Source organism: Oryx dammah, unplaced genomic scaffold (genome assembly GCF_014754425.2).
Source record: "Oryx dammah isolate SB20612 unplaced genomic scaffold, SCBI_Odam_1.1 HiC_scaffold_22, whole genome shotgun sequence".
In the NCBI taxonomy this organism is placed as follows: Eukaryota; Metazoa; Chordata; class Mammalia; order Artiodactyla; family Bovidae; genus Oryx; species Oryx dammah.
In genome coordinates, this window is record NW_024070206.1 from 3,943,526 (window position 1) to 3,963,753 (window position 20,228).

At 47.8% G+C, this 20,228-nt stretch overlaps 1 long non-coding RNA gene across 1 annotated transcript; it reads right to left on the reverse strand.

Moving 5' to 3' along the window:
- Positions 1 to 1,411: 1,411 nt before the first annotated feature.
- LOC120880888 lies at positions 1,412 to 16,984 on the reverse strand. Its single transcript, XR_005725144.1, has 4 exons — positions 16,837 to 16,984; positions 11,167 to 11,306; positions 9,826 to 9,910; positions 1,412 to 1,562 (listed from the first exon to the last, which is right to left on the reverse strand). It is a non-coding gene; the product is annotated as an uncharacterized LOC120880888 (long non-coding RNA).
- Between the last annotated feature and the right edge of the window lie 3,244 nt (positions 16,985 to 20,228).

Here is a 20,228-nt window from a genome sequence, read left to right on the forward strand (position 1 = left end):
AGGCAGGCTCCCGTAGGCGGCCGGAGGCTCCTCGGGCTCCGGTGATGCCTGGCGGTCCGACCCCCGCCCGGTGGCGGCCACGTAGACGGTTCCCGCCAGAGGGAGGGTGAGGCCCAGGAAGCTGAGGACCCTGCAGGGAGATGACACAGGTGTGACCGCGCCTGGAGCACGCCGGCACCGCGGTGAGATGCAGAGAAAACAGCGCAGGAGAAAGCCTGCTCCACCGCTCCTAAAAGTGGGCAAGCGGTGACACTTTTAAGGATTAGGAGTGGCTTCCGGAGAAAAAATAAAGAAAGACATTACAAAGGCAAAGATGAGCGGATTTCACTAAACTCCTCGTGATGATTGCAAATTTAAAAAAACGAAACACCATAATAAACAAAAAGCAACCAAGACACTGAGGAAGATATCTGCAGCTGATACGACTAAGGAGTCAGGTCCTTCCTCCATAGAACGAACTTTAAAAATCAGTAAGAACCCAGCTCACACAGACATGGAAAAGGGGATGGAGAGAATGAATGGCAGCGAGCCTGAGAAAGGAAGCCCTTATCACCAACCTCTTAGTGTAAATTAGGTCCATTTATGTGTCAGATGGGCACTAGTGTTTACAAAGGGGGCTTGGGTGGCTGGGTGATGATACAGACACAGGCGTCTCTTACTGGAGCAGCAGAATCAGGTCTGCAGGAAAGCTCTTTACCAGAAGACCTGAGCTCTGGGCCAGCAAGCCCACTGCCCTTAGTTTGCCCTGAGGGACCATGTCAGGAGCAACTGAGACTTCACAGGCAAGTCTGCGGAGGTGTCTGGGTGAGAAGCAATGCCTCAAATAAAAGAAATTCAGGGGCTTCCCTGGTGGCTCAGTGGTAATGAACCTGCCCGCCAATGGAGGAGACACGGCTTCAGTCCCTGATCCAGGAGGATCCCGCCTGCCAGGGAGCAGCTAAACCCATGTGCCTCAATACCGAGCCTGTTCTCTAGAGTCTGGGAGCCACAGCTGCTGGCCCGAGCACCCCAGAGTGTGCGTCTGCACCAAGATGAGTCCCGGCCACAAAAACCCGGAGCTCTGCGACCAGAGTAGCCCCCACTTGCTGAAACTAGAGGAAAGCCCTCGCAGCAACAGACAGCACAGCCAAACTTATACATATACACGTACATGAGAAACTCATCTTCAGGGGTCACGTGATAGAAACAGGATTTACTAGGGACAGGACACTTTTCTCAGTAATCCCCAAAGCCCATCCCTTGGGTGTGGCTGGCTTCCTCTGGAACACATTCGAATTTTCTTGTTAAGGTAACAGAGAGCACTGGACAGACGTCACTCAATGAACGACAATGAAATGGCCGAGTGCGGCCGGTGAGCAGCCGTTGATGAAACAGCCCAGCACACACATCGCAGCCCGGGGCCTGGGCGGTGTGTACTCACAGACACAGGGCCGCAAACGTGTCCCGGGGGAACAATCCAGTGGCACACCTGGCCACACCCCCACCAGACGAGGAGGAAGAGTTCACTGCCAAGAGCGGGAGAGAAGGAGCCCAGAACGAAGCCTTTCTGAATCTTAAAATATCTACCGAGAGAAAGGAGAAAAAAAATAAGATTGCGTTAGTGATACTTTGCTGCTGCTGCTGCTAAGTCGCTTCAGTCGTGTCCGACTCTGTGCAACCCCATAGATGGCAGCCCACCAGGTTCCCCCATCCCTGGGATTCTCCAGGCAAGAACACTGGAGTGGGTTCCCAGTTCCTTCTCCAGTGCATGAAAGTGAAAAGTGAAAGTGAAGTCGCTCAGTCGTGTCCGACTCTTAGCGACCCCATGGACTGCAGCCTACCAGGCTCCTCCGTCCATGGGATTTTCCAGGCAAGAGTACTGGAGTGGGGTGCCATCGCCTTCTCTGAGTAATACTTTACTTTGCAATAAAAACTTGACACTTTTCCAAGAGCTTTCATAGTTATCATTTCAAAATCAAATATTGACATTACAAAGAGCATCTGGCTTTAATATATCTGATTTACAGGTGGGGAAATTAGAGCTCAAAGATGCTGAAACTCAGAGCCCTAGGTACCGTAAGCCCAGCTGGAGGTGGACCGCGGGCTCTCCGTATCCTCAGCCTGCCCAGGCTCTGCATCTTTCCCCAGCTCCTGGCACAGGGAAAGACAGCCCATGGAGACCCCATTGCTGGCGCAAATCTTTCTGTGAGCGGGTCCCCACAAGAGAGAAAAATGCAACACGAGATGGAAAAATAGGAGGCTACGACCTAGGGAAAGGAGAGTCTGAAGATAAGAGGCACCAGCCGAGGACACAGCTGATCGAGCACTGATGGCTCAGAGGTAGAGAATCTGCCTGCGGTGCAGGAGACTCGGGGTTGACCCCTGGGCTGACCCCTGGCTCGGGAAGATCCCCTGGAGAAGGGAATGGCAACCCACCGCAGTCTTCTTGCCTGGAGAATCCCATGGACAGAGAAGCCTGGAGGGCTGCAGTCCATGGGGTCGCAGAGAGTTGGACACTGAGTGACTGAGCGTGAGCACAAATTAAGTCTCCACGAGAAATAGTTTGTAAAAATATTACTGGTGACACTGGGGAACAGAGGCCTCAAATGCTAGCGTGCCTCAGAATTACCTGGAGAGCCCAGTAAATAGACTGCTCCCTGCCTCCCCTCACTGCCTAAGAATGTACACTCCTAACATTCCCGGGAGCTCCTGCTGCTAACTGGAATGAATCCTTTCAGAACCCCGGGTTGGGAAGATCCCCTGGAGGAGGACATGGCAACCCACGCCAGTATTCTCCCCTGAAAAATCCCATGGACAGGGGAGCCTGGCGGGCTAACGCCCATGGGTCGCAAAGAGTCAGATATGACTGAGCGACTAAGCACGGCAGCTTGAGAACATGAGACCAGGGGACGTGCAAACTCTCAGCAAAGGATGGAGCACACAGTGTGGTCTAATGAAAGAACAACACTGACTTCCCTGGTGGCCCAGCGGTTAAGCATCTGCCTTGCCGTGCAGGGCACGCAGGTTCAATCCCTGCTCGGGGAACTAAGATCCCACATGATGCAGAGTGACTAAGCCCCCAGGCCACAGAGAGATCTCACAAGATGCAGCGAACATCCTGCACGCCACAGCTAAGGCCCAAGGCAGCCAACCAGACAAACACATTTTTAAATAAACACGATAATATAGCAACACTGTTATAAACAAGGAAAAAACCACCGCAGTTAAGTGCCACTGGTTTCCCTCTTGGTGAAATGGAGGTAATAGTACTGACTTCACACGGTTGTTGTGAAGATTAAACGTAGCCCCAATTCTAAAGCACTTAGAGAGTGCCCACCATTAAGTCAGAGCTTGGTAAATGCTGGTCGTCTTTATGACGATTGCCGCTGAGGGGCAGGGCCAGAACTCACCCCAGGTCTGTGGCAACTTGAAGGATGTGGTCTTTGCCTCCCCTCAGACTACCCCAGCTCGCCACACTACCAGGCTTGCATTCAGAAGTGTGGGGTTCGCGCCACCTTGCTGTGTGACTCTGGGCCAGTCCCTTCACCTCTCTGGGTCTCACTCTCTCACGTGTGTAACGAGGAAGCATGGGTCGAACAGAATGTACTCTCGTGCCCCTTCCACCTCCCGGATCCACTGTTCCCATGAGAGTGACCAGAGGGTTTCTGGAATGTCCAAAGAGGCCACTTACAGGTTAATAATGTGTGAGTCTTTGTGAGTCTTCCCGTCACCTGTTAGGGGTGGAGACGGGGAGCAAGAGCTGCCTGTGGGTGCTCAGCACCGGCCAAGCGCGGGGGGCTCGGTCAGAGGTCCCAAGGGCCAGGGCAGCGGATTCCTCATCGTCCGAGTCCAGGTGCTCCCGAGCTACGTCCTGGCGGTACTTCCCCAATAAACCCTGACACTGAAAAAAAGTGTACTGACCTGCCGACACAGCTATTCCCCTCGGAAGTTCTACCCTAACTTCAGTATTTATCTTTGGCTGTGCTGGGTCCTCGTTGCTGCTCCGGCTTTTCCTCCTGCGTCTAAATCATGGAGAAGGGGCAACAGACGTAACCTCTGCGGCCCCGGGGTACCCCTAACCACAGGGTCAGCAGTTTGTCTGTGGGTGAAATCTGACGCATTGGGCAGCAGAGTCCAGACTCTGAAGGACGTGGGAGACCTAGGTCCTCACTGCCGAGTGGTCAGAGCTACAAGATGATAACCTCTTTGTCCACAAGGTGACCACTGTCCCCTTGCCAGCCCCAAACACATTCCAGGCCTCGGCTACTAACTATGATGTTCCTAGATCAGCTCTGCGCCATCACCAGTTCAGCGGTGAGCTTTTGGCCTCTAAATAGCTCGGTGTGTGTGTCAGTCCCTCAGTCGTGCCCGACTCTTTGCGACCCTGTGGACTGTAGCCCACCAGGCTCCTCTCTCCACGGGATTCTCCAGGCCAGAATACTGGAGTGGGTTGCCATGCCCTTCTCCAGAGGATCTTCCTGACCCACGGACTGAACCCGGGTCTCTTGCATTGCAGGCAGATCCTTTACCGTCTGGACCACCAGGGGAGACTTAAATAGCTATGGCCCAACCCCCAAACCCAGAGAGTGCTGGAAGCGAGCATGTGTGTGCTTGCCGGGGGAGATCTCGGCAAGGCCTGAGCTTGGTCACACTGGAGGCGTCATCAGCTCAGGCCACCAGACTCCAGCCCACCCCTTCCATGTGGGGCCTGAGTTAAGAGTACACAGGGGGCTTCTGCAGGACCTCAGCCCCCCGGCTTCAGCCCCACCCCTTTTTTTCCTCTCATGCTCTGTTCCTGGCCCACCAACTGCCTTACAGGCAGATTAGCAACTAAATGAGGAACTAGGTATCAGGTAGTGTTCTGGATTAAATTGTGTCCACTGCAAAAAGGTTCAAACCCTAATACCTCTCCCTCTACCCCAGGAACTGTTCAGTTTGGTAACACTGTGAACATGACCTTATTCAGAAACAGAGTCTTTGCAGAGGAAATCAACTTAAGAGGAGGTCACACTAGGCTGGGCTTCCCAGGTGGTGCTAGAGGTAAAGAACCCACCTGCCAATGCTGGAGACAGACACAGGTTCGATCCCTGGGTCAGAAAGATCCCCTGGAGGAGAGCAACCCACTCCAGTATTCTTACCTGAAGAATCCCATGGGTAGAGGAGGCTGGCAAGCTACAGTCCATGGGGTTCGAAAAGAGCTGGACACGACTGAAGCGACTTAGCATGCACGCATGCATACTAGGTTAGAGTAAGTTCTAAATCCAGTGTCTCTGGTGTGTTTATACAAAGAAGAAAACTCAGACACAGAGAGGCACACAGGGAACAATCCTACACGATGACGGAGGCAGGGATGTGGGTGATGCTTCGTAAGCCTCCCAGTTGGTGGTCCTTTGCTACCTGTGCCCTTGGAAACGGAACACACTAAGTGGTGTGGAAATACACAGAAGTGAACAGTTAGGGAACTAGCCCAAATCTAGGTCTGTGATGATCACACCTAGGTTTTATCTACACTTTCTGGTGCTCCACATTTTCATTCTCAGGAACTCACATGAAGTCTGTTGGTTAAAATTTTATAACATCTTGAGGGTCCCTTGGACAGCAAGAAGGTCAAACCAGTCCATCCTAAAGGAGATCAGTCCTGAATATTCATTGGAAGGACTGACGCTGAAGCTGAAGCTCCAATACTTTGGCCACCTGATGTGAAGAACTGGCTCATTGCAAAAGAAATTGAGGCTGGGAAAGATTGAGGGCAGGAGGAAGGGGCAACAGAAGAAGAGATGGTTGGATGGCATCACTGACTCAACAGACATGAGTTTGGGGCAAACTCCGGGACATAGTGAAGGACAGAGCAGCCTGGCGTGCTGCAGCTGCAAAGAGCTGGACATGACTTGCGACTAAAAATCAACAGATGGCAGCCACACTACGCAGATTTTTGCCTAAAAACGATACATTCTGATCTGCCCAGAATATTTCCCCCATTCTCTGCTGTACTACAGACTCATTTCATCTTAGTTTGTCTGCCAGCGTCTTCCCTTGGGTTGACTCCCTGCCCTCCTGCTCTAGATGAATAAAATCTGCACAGCCAGCCACTGCTGAACTGGTTTCCTCCATGTCCGTAGTGGAAATATTGGCAACTCCATTAAAAAGCTTTAAGGAATAACTGGTAAATCCTTTCCAGATGGGGACCTTTTCCCCTGGGCTCAGATGTTCCCATTTCTACCTGCTGCCTCTGTGCAGAAGCTGGATAAACAGCCTGGCAGAGAGTTCCACTAATACGTTCACCAAGTCAGCTGTACTCACCCTAAGCAGGGCCCTTCCTTTCTCTAGTTCTTCAAAGAGAATCATCAAAACATCTTCGTATTGATAACTATTTCTAACCTTCCATTCTATTCTTACATCATCTCTGGCTAAAAAGCTTAACATTAGGCAGAAAAACTAGACTAATTGATGAATTTCTGAATAATAATGACCATTAACTCATTAGAGAGTATTCACTAGATATGCTAACATAATAACAATTTTGAAAATCTGTCTTGGCCTCTAGGATATTTATGGCTTATCCAACAAGAACTGAAATTTAAGTTTGATATACAACAACTAGTTTTATTTTTTTAAAAAAGAAAATAATATTATAGTATCTCTTTTTGCAGATAACATGACCTTGTACATAACAAATCTTAAGGAATACACTAAAAACCCTCTAGAAATAATAAATGAATTCAGCAAGGTTATGGACATGGGACCAAAATACAAAAATCACTTGTATTTCTATACACTGCTGCTGCTAAGTCGCTTCAGTCACATCCAACTCTGTGTGACCCCATAGACGGCAGCCCACCAGGCTCTGCCGTCCCTGGGATTCTCCAGGCAACAACACTGGAGTGGGGTGCCATTTCCTTCTCCAATGCATGAAAGTGAAAAGTGAAAGTGAAGTCGCTCAGTCGTGTCCGACTCTTAGTGACCCCATGGACTGCAGCCTACCAGGCGCCTCTATCCATGGGATTCTCCAGGCAAGAGTACTGGAGTGGGGTGCCATTGTCTTCTCCAATAGCAATGATCAAATTAAAAATGAACCTAAGAAAATGATCCCAGCAGACGCAAACGGTTACGTATAGAATGGATAAGCAACAAGGTCCTCCTGTATAGCACAAGGAACCATACAGTGATAATGGTTTTCTTTTTAATACCACCTGAAATATTTGGTTTAGAGAGAGAGGTAACATACCTGAAGTTGTTGGGATAATCACAAATTCAGAGGAGAGCTTAAAATTATCAAAAGCTGACTGCAATATCAACACTTAAAAGAGGGCCTTTAGGAACTTCCTGGTGGCCCAGTGGATAAGAACCCACCTGCCAGCACAGAGGACTCAGGTTCAGGCCCTGGTCTGAAGATTCCACATGCCTTGGAGCAGCTAAGCCCGTGTGTTGCAGCTACTCCGCCCGAGCATCGCAACTACGGAAGCCCGCGAGCCTAGGGCCTGAGCTCCGCAAGAGGAGCTGCAGCGGTGCAAAGGGGTGGCCCCTGCTCGCCACAGCTAGAGAAAGCCCGTGCAAAGTAACGGAGACTCAGCACAACCAAAACTACAGACGAATTAGTTATTTTTCAGAAAGAGGGTTTGGGGCGACTTCCCCGGGCTCCATTGGCTAAGACTCCGAGCTCCCAGGGCAGGGGGCTCGGGTCCAATCCCTGGTCAGGGAACCGGACCCCCCGTGCTGCAGCTGAGAGCTCAAACGGTGTGAGAATCCATGATCCTGCGCACCTCCACTAAGAACCGGCACAGCCGAATAAACAATTTTCTAAAAAAGGCTTTTAATAATGTGTGTGACATTGTAATACGATAAGTGATATATATTCAGTCTTCATCCCCTGTTCCTGCTGCGGAGCTCCTAAAGCCCGTGGAATTTCCTGAGTGGTGGGCAGGAAGAGCATCTGTTGTTATTCATTATCAGCCCCTTTCAACCACACTTGAGTTCAGGCTACTGCAGTGACCCTGGGAGGAGAGGACCGGCTGTCAGAAACCAACCATGCGCTAGGGTTGGGGTTCCAGCCCTGTCCCCATCCTCCAGGGAGGAGAGACGGGGGCTGGGGACTGAGTCGTCTCCAGTGGCCAGTGATGGAATCCATCGTGCCTACATGATGGACCCGCCGCACAAACTCTAAACAAGGGGATCAGAGAGCTTCCAGGCTGAGGCACTCCCCGAAGGCCTGGGAGGGTGGGCACTCTGAGCGGGTGCGTACTGTCTACGCCCCCTCCCCTGCGCCTTGCCCCCTGCATCTCTCCCATTCGGCTCTTCCTGGGTTTTGTCCATTATAACAGCAGTCCCCAACCTTTCTGTCACCAGAAACCGGTTTCCTGGAGGATAGCTTTTCCTTGGAGTGGAGGGGCGGGGGACGGGTTCAGGTGGGGAGCGATGGGACAAAGCAGGCAAGGCTTCACCCCCTCGCTCGCTGCTCCCCTCCTGCTGTGTGGCCTAATGGGGAACAGGGTCCTGTGCTTTATAATAAGTCGGTAATAATAAGTCATGTGTTCCCCTGAGTTCTGTGAGCCGTTAGAGCAAATGATTAAATGTGGGGAGGGTTTGATTGGGGGAACGAATCAGAGGAACCACCCCAGAGACGAAGTGTGCGTGCTAAGCTGCTTCGGTCGTGTCTGACTCTTTGTGACCCTAAGGACCGTAGCCCAGCAGACTTCTCTGTCCATGGGATTCTCCAGGCAAGAACACTGGAGAGGGTTTGCCACGCCCTCCTCCAGGGGCTCTTCCCCACCCCAGGATCGAACTTGCGTCTCTCATGTCTTCTGCACTGGCAGGCGGGTTTTTTACTACTAGCACTACCTGGGAAGCCCCGGAGAGGACGTGGGGAACAAATCGGAGCCCTGGGATCCCCTGCTTTGCAGGCCAGTTGGGCAGAAGTAATGGGGGAACTCAGGACCCACTCCTTACAACTGGCATCTGAAGCGGGTTGCCGCCTTGCAGAACTGAGCCCTTAAGCTGTGGGGTCAGCCCCACCTTCAGATACTCAGTGTCACACCGCATAGTGTGACGAGGAAGCCCACACATTTGGTGCTGGAAGTTTCTGGGTTTAGAGAAAGAGTGTTCTCCTTTTAAAGTGTCACATTAGTTCTTATTCAGATAACCAGCTTAAGTACAAAAGGCACTAGTGGTAAAAAAAAAAAAAATCGTAGGTTTAAAAACTCTTCCTTTGAAAATTTTGAAAGAGTTCAAGGAAGCCAAGCCGGTTTCCACGTGGACTAAAATGTTTTCATTCTGGTGGCTAAGGGCAGAGAGTCAGGACTAGACTCAACGCCAGGGTCCAGCCCTCTCTGCACAGAGGAAGAGACTGGAGCCGGGGCGGGGGGATTAAGTGATTTGCCCAGGATCACACAGCTGGGAGGTGACAACCAGGACCAAATGTCAGCCTCTTCACGCTAATCCATCACAACACACTGGCTTCTCACAATCCCAGTTCAAAATGGCCTGCCAGCCTTGGCACCTGACCTACTTCTGCAGGTGGGCCACAGCAAAGAACACGCATGGTATGGAAACCAGATGCCACCCAGTGCCTTTCTTCAGACCTAGCCTGGCAGCTGAGGGTGAGGGAAGAGTAGGCTTAAAATGTTATTATTAATACATAAAGATTCAGCTCCTAGCTTCTCTTTAATGTCTTTCTCCTTCTTATCCACTCCCTTCCTATTCTCCACCACCACTCCCAAGGTCCCTAAACTCCATTAGTCTCGGTTTATTGAATTTATCAGGATGAAAGCTTGGTTCCATCCCAAGAGAATGGCCAGGCGGCTCCAAGAGGCTGGGGGTCTTCAACTCTGACACGTGTTCGCTGGCACTTACCCGTCTGAGACATGGCAGTCACGTCCTCTTCAGTGCAGGAGTCGGGCACACACACTCCCACGCTGTAGTCAGCTCCGTCTTGCCTCTAAGGGTTAATGCAGCCGATTATTTAAAAAGCAGCCCCCAGTGTGGGAGAGTCTGCCTCAGTGCCGCTCTCTCCTGTATTACAGGTCATTGAGTTCATTCGTACAATTTCCGACAAACTTGCCAACTTGCCATTTCTTCGCAGCAGGACATCGTATATCAAGTAAGGATTGTATTAATACATCAAGCCAATAATTAGAATGCCAGTCCCAATAAAGCAAAGATCAAATTATAAACAAAAATTGCTGGGATGCTTCTTCTAACCACGCAACTTACAGGATTGTATAGGTCTGACCTTTTGTTCTGATATCAAAGCCATTAATCTGATTTGAAAATAGGGTATGACTTTTGTACTCTCCGATTAAACCCTCAAGCCATCATTGTCAAATTCTCAGCGCAGCCAGCAGAGCTGGGTGCTACTCTGCGTGTCTCCAAAGGTTAACCGTTGTAAGACCATTTTACAGCATTAGCATCAGAGAGCTTGGATTTCGTGTCATTATTTTTTACTACTGTCATTAGCCAAACAGTAATGCATTTTCCTTTAGTGTGGTATGGCTTGCATAAAGTATATCTTTGTATTTAATAACAGGTTGTGCTGTTCCTAGGTTTTTCTCCCCCCAGAAGTAAAAGAATTAACATGCTTTGAAGATAGTCAGCCCTGTGGCCCTACTTGGTGATGCATTCATAAAGGGCTCATGCATTTGCTAGGACAGCTTCAGATTCCTGTCTTGGAGCTCTGTTTCTGGGAAAGGACTATGGGTAACGGGGAGTCCACTTCCCTTTGGTATTCCAAACACTGCTGGTGAGTAAGGAGTTAAGGCTTGGGAACATTGGCTGAGACTCGACCTTGGGTTCCCCACAAAGATCGTCCAGGGGTCTTGTCCCTGCAGTGTGGTGGGAGGAACATATGAAGCCCTGTTTAGCCTGCAGACAACTATCTCCTATACCTCCACACTCAGGACATGCAAGAAAGTTTCTGCCAACTGTTTAAAATTTAATTTTAACTTTTTGCAAAACACCTTAATAGCTTTTTTTGTTTTGAATGAAGATAAGCAATCAGTCCATTGGGTCAGAAAGAGTAGGACACGGACTGAGCGAACACACACACACACACACACACACACACACAGTCTGAGCGAACACACACACACACACACAGTCTGAGCGAACACACACACACAGGAATGTACCAGGTTTCCATCACGAGCCTCGAGTCCGCGCGTCCTTGAAGGGCGCACGCGCAGACGCCCCGCTCACCTGCTCCACGTGGAGCTTGCAGTAGCGGCCCCGGAAGCGCCCGGCGGGGCCGCGGGTGGAGAGACACTCGCTGTAAGAGCCCAGCCTGTCCACGTTTCCATCGAGAACGTTGCTGCCCACCTTCCCGACCGAGTCATACACTGCGTTCCAAACAAAAGAAGTGGGCAACGTTAGCGTCCTTGTGTCCCTTTCAAATGAATTCATCAGCACTCAGCTCGCCCTTCCAAACCTCAAAAACTTACAGGAACCAAGAAAGAAGAGAGAGAGTATTTCGGTAACACTCTGGAGCCTGCATTCTTCGCCCGTAGCCCCTCTCTTCGCGGCAGAGAACCGCGATGTATGTTGTCATGGGCGATTTGTTGCTAAAAAAAGATGAAGACTTTGCATTCATGCTCTGGGGGAGTAAGAAAGATGTAACTAAAATTGGCAGCTTGCCTCTCTCCTCTATACACCCAGGAGAAAGTACTCTTTAAAATTTTTTGTATACAATTTCGTAGGATCTTATTTTAGAGAGAGGTTTTTGTTTGTTTGTTCATTCGGTTTTTAATCTTGGGAGCAAAAAAGTGCAGTAATCAAGCCGCACAGTTCATGGCTCTTAGCCCTGGTCCTATAAAATTCTTACCTGGTTTGTTTGTGCTCTTATTTCCCCCTTCATTTCAAATAATTTGTTTCCTCTCCTCTTTCTTCAACTTTCCCTTTCTCTTTTCCCTCCCCCAATTCCTCCAACCCTGATGTTTGATATGTACCATCTCATTTGTAGTGTTCTTGTCTTCCATAAGTCTATTTGTCATTTATGTTAAAGGCTTTCTGCTTCAGATCTCCTGTTTCCATGGTTTGGTACTATTTATGGTGTTACTGCAGTGATTTTGGAGCCCCCAAAAATAAAGTCTGACACTGGTTCCACCGTTTCCCCATCTATTTCCCATGAAGTGAGGGGACCAGATGCCAAAATTAAAAGACGCTTGCTCCTTGGAAGGAAAGTTATGACTAACCTAGATAGTGTATTCAAAAGCAGAGATATTGCTTTGCCAAGAAAGGTCCGTCTAGTCAAAGCTATGGTTTTTCCAGTGGTCATGTATGGATGTGAGAGTTGGACTGTGAAGAAAGCTGAGTGCCGAAGAATTGATGCTTTTGAACTGTGGTGTTGGAAAAGACTCTTGAGAGTCCTTTGGACTGCAAGGAGATCCAACCAGTCCATTCTGAAGGAGATCAGCCCTGGGTGTTCTTTGGAAGGAATGATGCTAAAGCTGAAACTCCAGTACTTTGGCCACCTCATGCAAAGAGTTGACTCATTGGAAAAAGACTCTGATGCTGGGAGGGATTGGGGGCAGGAGGAGAAGGGGACGACCGAGGATGAGATGGCTGGATGGCATCACTGACTCGATGGATGTGAGTCTGAGTGGACTCTGGGAGTTGGTGATGGACAGGGAGGCCTGGCGTGCTGTGATTCATGGGGTCACAAAGAGTCGGACACAACTGAGCGACTGAACTGAACTGAACTGGACTGACGGTGTTACTGTGTCCAGAGCTTATAACTACGGTGTAATAATTCATCACTGTCTTACACTTTGCTGTCCTCTGAGTGGTGGATACATAGACGGTCTGTAACCCACAAAAACACGGGGACAAAGTCCTCACACATGTCCCCATATAAATTTACATGAGGCTTTAGTTCAGATTTACACCCAGTGGGGGCTTCCCAGGTGGCGCTAGTAGTAAAGGACCCACTTGCCAATGCAGGACAATGCAGACAGAAGAGGTTCCCTCCCTGGGCCAGAAAGACCCCCTGGAGGAGGGCATGGCAGCCCACTCCAGTGTTCTTGCCTGGAGAATCCCATGCACAGAGGAGCCTGGGGGGCTACAGTCCATGGGGTCACAATGAGTCGGACACAAGTTACACAAATACTGTATAAATCCCACCAGACTGTGTTCCAGAGTGACTGCCCCGGACTACATCCTTAGGAACGCTGATTCCTCTCTGCGTGGTCCAGCTTTCCCATCTGTGGTGCTTGATAGATATAAAATGATACCCAATTACTTAGAGTTTTGTTTCTCTAATTACAAATGTCAGGATATTTTTGTTCAAAATATCTAAGCCATTTCCGTTTTCTCTTCCGTAAAGTACCTGTTTATATCCTTTGCCCATTTCTTAATGAATTTTCTTTTTTGATTTGCAAGAGCTCCTGATTATTATGTATATTGGTCTTTGTCTACCTGAGTCATCAAAAATACCCTCAGTTATCTGGGAGGTTTTTTTTTTTTATCTATAATGTCCTTTATCTGATAGAAATCCATTCTTTTGAGACTGTAATTTTTGTTCTATTCTTGAACAGCCTTTGTTCTAGCCAATACTGATGACATAATTTGCAGGACTAACACAAAATGAAAATACAGGGCCTCTTGTTTAAAAATTAATTAAGCATTTCAAGATGGTGACAGAAAATCACATTAAAGAAAGCCTGGGGCCCCTTTAAATGTGGGGCCCTGTGTGACTGAAAAGGTCTCATGTCTATGAAGCCAGTCCTGGTTCTAATACCAGAACTGCATGGTTTTTATTATTTTGGATTTGAAGTATATTGAGTATTAAGCCTTTAGTCATCTTTGCAAAGTTGAGCCAGTTAATATTTGTGAACTGCTAGTCATTCATACAAATTTCAGAAAAAAAATTATTGAGCTCTTCAAAATATCCAACTAGAATACTGATTGAAATTGCTTCAAATTTATAGGTTATTTTGGGGGAAACAGACATCATTTTTGTATCAAGCTATCACTGGATGTCACACAATTTACTAAAATCATCTTTTGTGTCCTTATTTATAATTTTATATTTTTCCATGATAATCTTAAAACAGATTACAGGGACTTTCCCTGGTGGTCCAGTGGTTAAGACTCCATGCTTTCACTGCAGGGGCCATGGTTCAATCCCTGGTAGAGGAACTGAGATCCCATGGGCCGAGCTGCACACACGAAAAAACAGTGTACATAAACGTTCCTAGAGAGTGTATAGTTTGCCATTTTCCTTGGTGTTTTACTTTCAATAGTTTCCAACTGATTGTTGCTGGTGTGGAAAATTGCTATCAATTTTTGTAATTTGTTCTGGAATCTGGAGATTTTGTTCAACTTTCTCAATAGTTCTATGGCCTTATTTATTTCTCTCTAATCGTTGGACCACTTTCTTCCCCCCTTTTCTAGTTTTGGAATCAAAGTTATAACCAAATTAATAAAGTGAGTTGGGGAGCTTTCACACTTTTAATTTTCTGGAACAACTGTAACCTCCCAGGTGGCGCTAGTGGTAAAGAACCCGCCTGCCAGTGCAGGAGACGCAAGAGACGCGGGTTCAGTCCCTGGGTCGGGAAGACCCCCTGGAGGAGGGCCTGGCAGCCCACCCCAGTGTCCTTGCCTGGAGAAGCCCAGGAACAGAGACGGCTGGTTGTCTGCAGCCGTTGGGTCAACAAAGAGTCAGACGCTGCTGAAGCGGCTTAACACACAGCGCGCCTGACTCTAGCTGGCTGCTGAGGGTCATGCCGGCGGTGGTGGGGGAGGGAGGGGTGCGCATGTCTGCAAAGTGGTAACGAGAGAGGTTTGCGGGGATGAGTGCCTGTGTCTTGACTGTGGTATGAGTTACACGGATCTACACATGTGTCATTTTAGCACATTTTAAACGGTGCGCGTGCATTGTACCCATGTCAGCTTCTGAGGCACGGAGCTCAAGTCACTCGCCCAGGGTCACATCGCTGTTAGGGGACAGGCCAGTGAGAAATCTGAAGCACAGAGATCATGAGTACTGTACACGATGATACAAATCTACTTCTTTTTAGTTGCCAGCAAGAATCAGGGCTGAGTATTCAAACTGGCAAATAAGAATCAGAGCTGTGGTGTTCAAATTCATTTTAATCTTAACCTATAAGTTTTTGGCCTCTAAAATACACAAAAAGACCCTGTTTTGGTTGTCAGTTCTTATCTGTAACCAAAGATACTGATCTTCCTTAGAATGAGTGGGGAGAAAACCCCAAATGCAGTTGGGCAAATTACACAGCATTTCTGTCTCTGTTTTTACTAATAACGGGCTCCTGAGATTTAATGCAGAAATCAGGTTGAAGCAATTGCATTTTGCTTACGTGAGTGCTTTTTAAGAAAGTAGTTTGTTATTTTGAAGACTTCCTGGCCATAACTGGGAAGATGGTCCCTGCTGTGCTGCCGAAGGTAACCTGACCTTCACCTTGAACCCTCTCCTGTTCTGCTGCGCTGGCCGCTTGGGCTTAACAGTGGGTGTCTGATGTCACTGGCCTCTTTTTTATGGTTCTGGGTTATTGCTAGAATGAGTATAACTGACTCTTCCCTTTTCCCTCCCGTGGGAGTGACTCTCCTCAGCTCTGACCACACTGAAAACCTTAGAGCTGGCATCCACGGTCACTTACAGCCAGTGATCATCTTTTAAGTTAAACAGCCTGAATCACAAGATTGACCAAGTCCCTCCCCTCCTTACAACACCTCCAAGGCACCATGAACAAAAGTTAAAAGGTGACTGTCAAGGGAGAAGATGTATCTACTGTATTAATAACTTGGATAAAGAATTGTATTCAGGAAAAAAAAATTGTATTCAGGATCTCCATGGTGGTCCAGTGGGAGAAAAATCCGCCTGTCAATGCAGGGGACACAGGTTCAATCCCTGGTTCGAGAAGACTGCACATGGCGTGGAGCAGCTAAGCCCGTGTGCCAGTACCGAGCTCACTCGCCTTAGAGCCATGCTCCCCCGCAAGAGAAGCCGCTGCAAGAGACGCCCTGGCACCGTAGCTAGAGAAAGCCAGCTCGCAGTAACAGAGACCGCCCGGCTCAGCCAGAAACAAATCAATAAAATTATAGTTTTAGAAAAGAATTGTATTCAGATCATATAAAGAACTTAGAAATCAGAAATTTTTAAAAAGTCAAAGTAACTGATTGAAAATCTGCTAAGGATATGAACAGACAACTCTCGGAGAAGGAAGTCCAAGTAACTGATGATTATGAGAATCACATATTATTTAACAAACAGTGTATAAACAGTGAAATATGAACAGAAATTTTAAAATCAATACTTTAAAAATTTCTTCACATTCCATAATCTCGAGCAGGAGTTGGTAAACTGTGGGCCTGCCTATTTTTATACATGATTTTATTGCAATGTAGCCATCTCATTTGTTGACATATTACCAGCGCTGCTTTGTTAATGCAGACAAAACTGAATGGTTGCAACAGAGACTGTAAGGCCCACAGAGCGGAAAATATTTACCATCTGCTTCCTTAGAGAAAAACCTGGCAGATCTCTTATCTAGAGCCAGGATTCTCAATCCTGGGCAGACATTAGAATCACCTGGAGCAACTTTTTAAAATATGCTAAGGCCCAGGCTTCCTCCTCACAGAGTGACTTAATCGGTCAGGGGAGAGGCGTGGGCATTAATTGTTTTTTCAAAAGTTCCCAGGATATAATCCTATTTTTGCATCTTATTTGACATTGCTCCATTTAGTTAATAGCTTCCCTCCCTTTTTTTCTGTTTTTTTTTAATTATCAAAGATTGTAATTGTACAATATTGAGAAGTATAGGACAAAATACAATTAGTGGAGGGCAATTATATCTGCAAATTATGTTGTATTAGCCTGGTCATTGTTGAGAAATAAAAGTCATAACAGACCTTAAAAAAAAAAGCTCCCAGGAGATGGTCTGTGCAGTCAGGCTTGATTGCTATGCTCTTTCAGATCAATTCCAGACTCGAGCTCAGTTTAAAAGGCCTTTCGTGACCAGACCTGCTTCTCCAGGCTCATCGTCCCACACCCACGCCTGTTTCCTCTGCTCCATTATACAGGAGGCACCAGGCCCGCACTTGTCTGTCTTTCCGCCTGGAATGTCCCTCCTTCCTGTCTGCCCCTCCAACGCTGAATCACCCTGGGAGCCCTGGGAGTCTGGGGTGGGGGATGGTCCGCTCCAGGAAGCCGCCCAGACTCTTGCCTAGTCCATCACGCTAGAAGGCCTGTCACCGCTGGCCGTCTCCCCTGTGACGGAGGGGCTGTGCCTTCATCCGTGGACGTTTCAGACCAAGAGGTCAATAAACATTCACTGAATTAATTGCCTTAAATTTTGAAAACGTAAGTTCGGATGCCCCAAATCCAGCTCCACAAATATAAGTTCTTCTCTGTGTCAAGAACAAAGCTGGATGTACTTATTAGAAACGCACGTCTGCGCGCTCAGTCATGTCGGACTCTTTGCAACCCCGTTGACTGTGCCCACCAGGCTCCTCTGTCCATGGGGTTTTCCAAGCAAGAACACTGGAGCAGGTTGCCATTTCCTTCTCCAGGGGATCTTCCCGACCCAGCGATCAAATCTCTGTCCCCTGTTGTCTCCCGCACTGCAGGTGGATTCCTTACCGCTTGCACCATCTGGGAAGCCCCTTATTAGAAATAGACTGCATCATTTCCAAATTCCCTTCTTCATCACTAAGCATCCCAAACCCAGTAGCCTAAAGTTTAAGGATCTGGAGCTGTAAGAGCCTGTCTTGATCCTTGGATGAGTCTCTGAAGGACAAACAGAGAGAGATACCTAATTCTTCATTTGAGAAGAGTAAACTCTAGTTTTCTTTCCAATTGGTGTTTTGCTTCGTAAATGGATTGGATTTACGGTTTTCTAGCTGAGGTTATTTTGCATGCTGTAAACATTTCCAGTTAGATTTACTTCCTTTCTGATTATGAATTCGAATGGACATGTTGTCCTTTTCCTGCCTCACCCTTGATTAGTTTCTGTCAAGATCCTGAGATGCCAGCCAGGGGCCCCCATCCGGATCTAAATATACTGTGATTTTCACGGGAGGGAGGGATAGAATAAAGATTAATTCCACCTGCTACTTCAAATCACACGGCGGTTGTTCCAAGTTTTCATTTCCAAAAGATTAAAAACAATTCTGCTGACCTAATTGGCAGACACGTTTTCTCTCTTGGTGACAATATATGGATATTAAAATGCAGAATTGATCAATTTGTGGCTTTAAATGGAGGAAAGACCTTGGTCAGTGATCTTAAATTTTAAAATATGAATGCACCTATCTATATCAGGAAGGTGAAGGCAGAAGAAGCTTCTAGAATGCTTAGCCATAAACAAATCCTGAAAGCATAAGTCATCTTCAGCATCTACAGAAAATATTTATTAAGCACCTACCAGATGGCTGTGTTACACTGGAGATTTTTTAAAACTAGAATTGAATAGTCCTTGCTCTGCGGCAGATGCACATAAACGCTAAGCATCAGTCGTCAGGGATCTCCTTGCAGATAAAAGATATGAATGTGCTATTGATCTAATATCTGAGTTCCTGAATCAGGTTCTTTGCAAACGTCTCCTGGCAGTCCACCTTGCATCTGGCCAACTGTTAAACTTGGACTTCCACAACAAGAATAGTATGTATATTAGTTTCCTGTGACTGCTGTTACAAATTATCACAAACTTGGTGGCTTAAAACCACAGAAATTTGGACTTCCCTGGTGGTCTAGTGGTTAAGAATCTGCCTGGTGCAATGCAGGAGACCTGGGTTCGATCCTTGGTTTGGGAAGAGACTCTGGAGAAGGGAATGGGTACCCACTCCAGTGTTCTTGCCTGGAGAATTCCATGGGCAGAGGAGCCAAGTGGGCTACAGTCTGTGAGGTCACAAAGAGTCAGACACGACTGAGCACTTTTCACTTGCAGTGTAGAGGGTGCTGGTTTGATCCCTGGTTGGGAATTAAGATCCCACATTCTCAGGAGCAACTAAGCCCACACATGGCAACTGCCGAGCCCCAGGGCCACAACTAGAGAGTCCCTGCCCTGTAATGAAACATCTTGCATGATGCAACAAAGATCCTGTGTGCCCCAACTAAGACCCAATACAGCCAAATAAATGATAAATAAGTAAGTGAATATTTTTTAAAAGACACAGAAATTTATTCTCTCACAGTTTTGGAGGCCAGAGGTCCAAAATCAGTATCACTGGGCCAAAATCAACGTGTCAGTAGGGCTGTGCTCCTTCTGGACGCCTCAGGGGAGAATCCATCATCCTTTGCCTCTTCCAGCCTCTCGCGGCTGCCGGCGTCCTTTGGCTTTCGGTCATGTCACTCCGATCTCTGTCTCTGTGGTCGCATCTTCTCTGTGTCAAATCTCCCTCCTCCTCTTCTCCCTCTTCTAAGGATCCTTGTGATTGCAATTAGGGTCCACCTGGGTAAGCCAGGGTAACCTTCTCATCTCAAAATCTGTAACATAAACCTATCTGCAGATCCCGTGGACAGCTAGGAGATCCAACCAGTCCATCCTAAAGGAAATCAACCCTGAATATTCCTTGGAAGGACTGATGCTGAAGCTCCAATACTTTGACCACCTGATATAAAGAACGGACTCATTGGGAAAAGACCCTAGGCTGGGAAAAATTGAAGGCGGGAGAAGGGGACGACCGAGGATGAGATGGTGGGATGGCATCACCAACTCAATGGACATGAGTTTGAGAAAACTCCAGGAGATGGTGAAGGATAGGGAAGCCTGGCACACTGCAGTCCATGGGGTCCCAAAGAGTCAGACATGATTGATTCACTGAGCAACAACAACTTGTTTCCATATAAGGTAATATTCACAGGTCCCAGGGGTTAGAATGAGAGGTCTTTGGGGATCTAGATTTCAGCCTACCACAACACGGATATTTGAAATCCAGTTAACCCAGAAATTTCACTGACGCCCACTCTGTCACCCTTTCTGTATTATGAGCTTTCCTTGGTTACAGCATCTTTTCTGACCCTAGCTTTAGCACGGGTGGAGGGGGTGGCCTTGAATAAAATGCCCTCCAGACTGACAGCCAGATGGGAAAAGAGGCAATGTTCTGAGAATTTAAATCATAGATGGTCAGTCTTCCACTGAGGACCAGAGATCAAAGGCAAGGCGGGGGCCTTGACTGGCTAGCCAAGTGGGGGCCACCCGTGGCTCACCCCCTATACCAAGCGTCGATTCTCAGAAGAGAGGATGAGACGTGCAGACAGGAAACAATCCCTCCAAGAGATAAATGATGAAGCCAAAGGGAGG